Raw genomic sequence first — 7,382 nt, 5'->3', positions numbered from 1 at the left:
ATTTTAAAGTTAATATAGTATTAAATAGCTGATAAATTTTTAGTAAAAACTTAGCTAGTTTTTATAAAATCCTAGTTTAAATATAATAAAATATCTTTATAGAAAAGCCCTAAATTTAGTATCTATATAGTATTAAGCTTTTAATAAAATTAAAAAAACTAAAAAGCTGATATAAAAACAGCTAACTAGACTATTAAAGTAAAATTATTTTATAATAAATATATTAATATATTAGCAGTATTCCAAGTATATAAGTATAAAAACTTATTATATTCTAAAATTAATAAAAAATTATATTCCCTAATTAAAAAAATCAAAAATAAAAATATAAAAATATATTATTAAAAACTTACTGTTTTACAAAATAATTCTGGCTTTAAATATTAGAAAATTAATAAAAATAATCTTATTATATATAAGCATTGCTTATATATTTCTACAGAAAAAAGCCTTTAGTAATAATTATTAAATTTTTACTATAATAATCAGCTAGTTGGCTATTTTAGATAATTAAAAATAAAAGCCCTTTTAAAAAGAAAATTCTATTAAATAAATCTCTACAAAAATATGGTTACCTATATTAAAAAGTATTTTATCTGTTAAGAAATTATATTTATTAAATATAAGTTTTATAGTAAGTTTAAATCTCTGCTAATTTCTAGCCGACTTTTTATTAAACTATTTATAGATTTTATTATAGATCTGCCTTCTATTATAATAAAAAACAATATTTAGAATTTAATTTTAATTATTATTAATAGATTTATAAAGTAGTGTTAATTTTTATCTATTTTATATACTATAACTATTCCAGAACTTGCTGAACTTTTTTATAGAAAGATTAAACTTTAATATAAACTACTATAGGGTATAATTTTAAATAAAGGTTTTCTTTTTACTAGTAAATTTTAGTTTTAAATTATATATTATATATAGGTTAAACTCTGGTTGTTAACAGCATTTTAACCTTAGACTAACAGTTAAACTAAAAAAATAAACTAGACTTTTAAATAATATTTTTAATATTTTATTAATAAGAATTAATTTAACTGGCCTATTTTATTACTATTTATTTAATTTACTTATAATAATACTCTAAACTTTATAACTGCCTATTTTTTTTTAAAGCTTTTTTAGATTATTTATTTAACTTTTATTTCTATACTAAGGTTAGTACTTTTCAGAGAAAAGTCCTAACAGCTAAAAATTAAATTAATAAGCTAACTGTATTATAAAAAAATCTACAGAATTACTGGTAAAAAGCTAATAAAGTATAAAAAAAATACTATAACTAAAAGTACCAGTTAATAACTTTTAAAAAAAGAAATCTAGTAAAGCTGTCTACTAAAAATTTAAAAATTAAAACTTTTTTTTAAAAGTTAGTTTTATAATATATTAGACCTTTAAAGATTTTAGCAGCTATTAGAAAACAGATATATTAAATCTTTTTATTTAAATACTATAGTTAAATTTATAATATTTTTTATATATTATTATTAAAATAATAAAAATCTGGTACTATATTATAGAATTAACTCCAACCTCCAGAGTTAAAAAAGAAAAAAAAGTTTAAAGTTAAAAATATTAAAAATAAGCAAATTTTTAAAAATAAGTAGTATTTTTTAGTTAAATAAATAGACTAGCTAAGTAAATATAATAAATAGGTTTTAAAAAAATCTATAAATAATATCCAACAGGCAATCTAAAGCTACAGAAAGTAAAAAAAAAAGTTGGGGCAGTAAAAAAATTCTTATTTTTTAATATAAAAAAAATAACCAAATCTATATTAAGTTGCTATATTATATATAGTTAAATTTTAATATTTAAATATATAATTAAAATAAACCCCTAATAAGCTAGACTTTTATTAAAAAACTACCGGACCAACCCAGCTAAGCTATATTCTTTTTATAGAAAATAAACAGTAAAGGGCCAGAATTTTTTTATTTTTTGTATATAAAAACTCTGGAGGAAGGCCTTATTACTGTATATAATATATATTTTATAGTAAATTTTTTTAAAAAATATCTATTTAGCTTTAGTTTTTAAAATAAACCTATTATTTTTAAATATTAAATAGATTATAGTTGGATTATCAGCAAAAGTATAACAGGCAGTAATAAAAAAAAAATAAAAAACTAGATTAAACTAATTAAAATAATTAGTTTATAAATTAATAAAAACTTAATAAAAAAATATATTATAATTTTAGCCTTGCTGGTACTGGTTAGTCTATATTTACAGCAGTAGATAAGCTTAGCTGTTTTAAATATAATAGCTAAAACTATAGTTAAATATTTAATCTAAATATAAAGTACTAGATTTTAATTTAGTATTTTATTAGAAATAGTATAGTTAATAAAAAACTTTTTACACCAGTCTAGAATCTGTAAAAATTTAGTAGTATTTTTAAATATTTTTATAAATATTTAGTTCTTATTAAATTAAATAAGCCTACTAAAAAGCTATTAAAATATATCTAATTACAGATCTGGTTATAATTAAAATACTACTTATATACTATAAATATAATAGTATTAAATATACAGTCTAGGGTAAAGTTTTTAGTATTAGTAATATTAAACTTTTTAATACTGGTTTATAAATAATATATATAAAAAAGATTTTTGCTATAATAAAAGTATCAGCTAAACAGTAATAAGTAGTTATTAGTATTATAATAAAAAGTAACTAAAATAAAATATTAAAAAAAATATATTAATAAATAAAAAATAGATATAAAGTAAGTAATAGAAACAACTGTAAAAATAATATAAAATAAAAGTATAAAAAAAAATTTAGTAGAAAGTTAAAATATAAAAAAAAATAAAGATATTAATATATTAATATACTAAACTTTTTTATTTATATATATACTTTATATTAGAATCTAATTAGGTTGTTAATAAAATATATATTTTTTTTACTACTATTAAATCCTTTATTTATATAATATATAATACTATAATATAACCCTTCTACTATTATAATATTAAACCCTACTACTTTTAGAGTAAGTAATAAAGCTATTTATAACTATACTACTGTACTAGATAATCCAGCTTAGTAGAAAAGTATAATTATTATATAATATTTTCTATTATAGTAATCTATATCTACTACTATAATAGTCTACTTTTAAATCTGTACTAATTTGCTGGGCTTTTAATCTGGGTATTTATATTATTATATTACTTACCCCTCTCTTTATATATAATATATTATCTTAGAATCCTTTAGAGGAGGAGATTTTTTAAGAATTAGTTTTAAAATTAATAGAAGACTGCTTTTGGGCTATTTTACTTACCTTGCCTAACCAGCATGTCTACTGCATTAAGTAGTTTCTGACAATAAGTTAAAAGCAACTGTTTATTTAATATAATTAATATAAGAATTATAGGTATAAAGCTATAGATTACCTAGAATTAACTTCTACTAAAAAAAATTAGTTAAATAGTAGAATAATTACTTTAAATAATTACTAATAGTTAAGGTATATAGGGTGATTTTTATTAATAAAGTATATAAAAAGCTGTTAGTAAAAAATAAAAAAATAGATTTAGTTAATTTATAAATAGGCAGCTGCAGCCTATATACAAAAAGTTTATTAAAAAAATCTACTTTACTTTTATTATTAACTAAAATATAAACAGTTTTTTAGTTTATATATACTATAAAAATAAAATATAACCCAGAGGCAGGTTACTTTTTATTAAAAATAATTAAAAGACTAACGAGTAAATTAGCAACCAGCTAGCTAACTAGTAAAAATTTAGTTAATTAGTTAACTAGTAGGCTAAAAAGTAAAAAGAAAAAAAAAGAAAAAAAAAAAAACAGCAACTGTAAAAAGAAATATATAATATAAAAATAAAAATATTTAAAATAGTTAAGTCTTTAAAAGAAGATTCTTTACTATATTTTTAATAAAAAACTATTTTTTTACCTTTTTTTTAGTAATAGACTTAATAGAAAAAGGCAGATTTTTAGAACTATTAGTAGTAATTTTATTAATAGTATAATTATAGTAGATTTTATTAAAATAATATATATTATTTATATAGTAGCTAAAGCCCCGGCAGCTAAAATAGTAGGATTAGTATATTAATATTATTTTTTTTATAATAAACTACAGGGGCTGGTTTTAAGGGGTAAATTAGATACTAAATCAGCCCTATAGTTTAATAGTAATAGTACTAAATTTAGAATTAGGATTTGTAAATAGGCTTAGTACTAGAAAAACTAATAAAACTATAAACTTAGCTATAAAAGCTGGCTTTTTTATAATTTAAATAAACTAATTATAAAAATAGTAAAAGAAGATTTTTATCCAGCCTTTTTTTATACAGTAGATATTATTAAAAATATTTTTTATATAGGTGTACTGTTTAATATATAGGAAAGTAGCTACTATAGGATTAAGTATAGTAAAGTATTTTTAAATATACTTAAATTTAAAGATTTCAGCTTTATTAAAAAAATTAAAAATATAATAATAATATATAATAATTACTTTATTTAGCTTTTAAATTACTAAAACTAGTTTCTGGTTGGCTGCCTCTGCTATAAGATAAATACTAAAATAATACTTAATCTTTTTAAAAAAGCTAATAAATCTAATATCTAAACTATAAATAGCTATCTACTACATTACTAAAAAAAATAGATTTTTTTATTTAATTTAGTATATATTATACCCGGCTTTATTTAGGTGGGAATATAGATAAATTTTTTTTAACTTTTCTAAAAATATAAATTTTTATAAATTATATATATTAGTTAAATTATTTTTAAAAAGCTGCTAAAAATAAATAGTATAAAAATACTATACAGCAGCAGCAGCAGCAGTAAAAACAGCAGTAGTAAAATTAAAATTTATATAAAATAATTTAAACTTTAGTATAGGCTTAGGCTTAAGCTTAGGCTTAAGTTTAGATTTAGATTTAGACTTTTAAAAAAAAAAACAAATAAGATAAACTACTATTAGTAGTAAAAAATTTATATAAAATATTTTACTTTTTTAAATAAAAATAAAAAAGCTTTTTTAGGTAGGGATGGTTAAAAATATCTAAAGCCCTATTAAATATATTAATTTTATTAGCTCTAGATTATTATAAAAATTTAGATATTTTATTAATATTAAAAAAAAAGTTAGACTATTTAAACTTTTTATTTTTATAGTTTAGCAGCAGAGGTGGCAGTATATCCCCTTATAATAGTATAAAAAAGCTAAAATCTTTATTTATTAAAATTTATTACTAAATATAGTTTAGTTTTTTAGTAATTTTTTTACTCTGCAGTAAAAAAATATCAGCTGGAAAATAAAGGTACTTTATATTTTTTAAAACTAACAATCTGGTATCTTTAGATTGTATTAAAAAATTAATAAAATTAATTAAATTAATAAAATAATTAATAGGGTTAAAAAGCAGGAATAAAAAGCAGAGACTATTTAAATAGAATAATAAAAAGTTTATTAATAAAAAGCTTTCTAGCAGCTGTAATCAACAACAGCAGCAGTTAGAATCTAAATTAGAAAAAAAAACAGATTTTTAATATTAGAAAAGAATTAATAAAAATAAAAAGAATAAAAGATTAATAAAAAAAAATAAAATTAGTATAAGACTATAAAAGAAGATAAATTAACCAGGTAAAAATTCTATTCTTAGAAAAAAAAGAAAAGAGGAAGGCCTGCAGGGCCTTTACTCTGGACTATGTATATATATAAGGCCATGGGTGCCTCAGGCACCCATGGCCGGTCACATGACAGGCCGTCAAGGTGCCTGTCAAATAGCTAGGGCCTTTAAAATTTTTCTAATCTATTTATTTTTTTTATATACAATATAGAAAGACTTTTATATTTTTAGTAAGAGTTATAAGTTTTATTTATTTTTAAAAATTATATTTTTTTAAATATATAAAATAGGTGCTAATTTTACTTTTAGTATATTTTTAATATTTTTCCAAGTTATTTTTTTTATTATTTTTACTTTTTAGTAGAATTAGAAGTAGTATTAGAAGATAAATATAATTAATATTTTTTTATTTTAAAACTATTTAATTTTAGTATTAGTAAATACTTATTTTTTATTAAAAAAATGTTTTAATCTTTTAATTAGACTATTAGGCTTAATACTATATTTAGTGGATTTATAAATAATTTTAAAGTTAAAATAAAATAAAAATTTTAATTATTAGATTTATTAGCAGTTTAAAAGTTTTATAAATATAAATTCTATTCTTTGTAAATTATAGTAGTTAGTAATAACTTATATTAGTAATAAGATTTTTTTAACTTAAAATATTATTTTTTTAAAATAGCGGATAATAATAAGTAGTTTTTTATTATAAATTTTATAGTTATATTTAGTAGAAGTATATTTTTTAAAAAAGTATATAACTAAATATAGTATTTTATTATTTTTATACTAAAATAATACTTTTTTTTAAACATAGTTAAAGGTATTAGTTTCTAAAATTATATTTTATATCTTATTAAATAATTATAAAATAAATATATTAATAAAAATACTTTTTAGTATTTTAAAAATTATTTACAAAAATTCTTTCAATTAAATATATAAATAGTACTATTAATTTATAATAATTATAAATAAAGTAGGAGTAGAAATTAGTAAAGTTTATAAAAATCTAAATATTAATTATATAAATTAAAATAGTCTTTTTAGATATAGTCTTAATTTTTTCTAAATCTATATAAAAAGGGGTAGTAATTTAAATAGCTTTAATATATTTAATTTAAATCTGGTTTTATTTTTTAAAAATAATTTTTTAGATAGTATTTATTTTTATAAACTATTAGTTTAACTTAGTTTTTTTTTTAAATCTATTTTACTTAGTAGGTAAGTAGTATATTTTTTATAGTAACAGTATATTAAATATTAGTAAATACCGCCTTAGTATTTATAACATAGTAATATAGTTTATTATAATAATTATACTACTTTTTAAAATATTTACTAATATATTAGGTAAACTTTTTTAAATTATTTAGTATAGCTAAGAATTATAAAATTACTAGTTTTTTATTAAAACTACTCCTTTTAAATATAAAAGCTATATAGTATTAAAAAGCAGATTAATGTTAAGTTTTTAGTTTAGCTAGATAGTAGATATAGTAGTATAGACTAAATAATCTTTATAACCAGTTTTTTTTAATATTTTTTAGCTACTAGATTAGGCTATTTTTAAATTTATAAATAAAACATAGCTTAAAAAGCTGTAAATAGAATTAGAGACAGATAGATATTTCGAGGGGTCATAGATTATATATAAAACAGTTAAAGAAATAGATAGATTACTAGAATTAAATAGGTTAAATAGATTAAATAGATTAAATAGATTAAATAGATTAAATAGATTAA

This window comes from Aspergillus japonicus, assembly GCF_003184785.1.
Source record: "Aspergillus japonicus CBS 114.51 unplaced genomic scaffold BO86scaffold_55, whole genome shotgun sequence".
In the NCBI taxonomy this organism is placed as follows: domain Eukaryota; kingdom Fungi; phylum Ascomycota; class Eurotiomycetes; order Eurotiales; family Aspergillaceae; genus Aspergillus; species Aspergillus japonicus.
Note: the sequence above shows the minus strand (reverse complement) of the source record.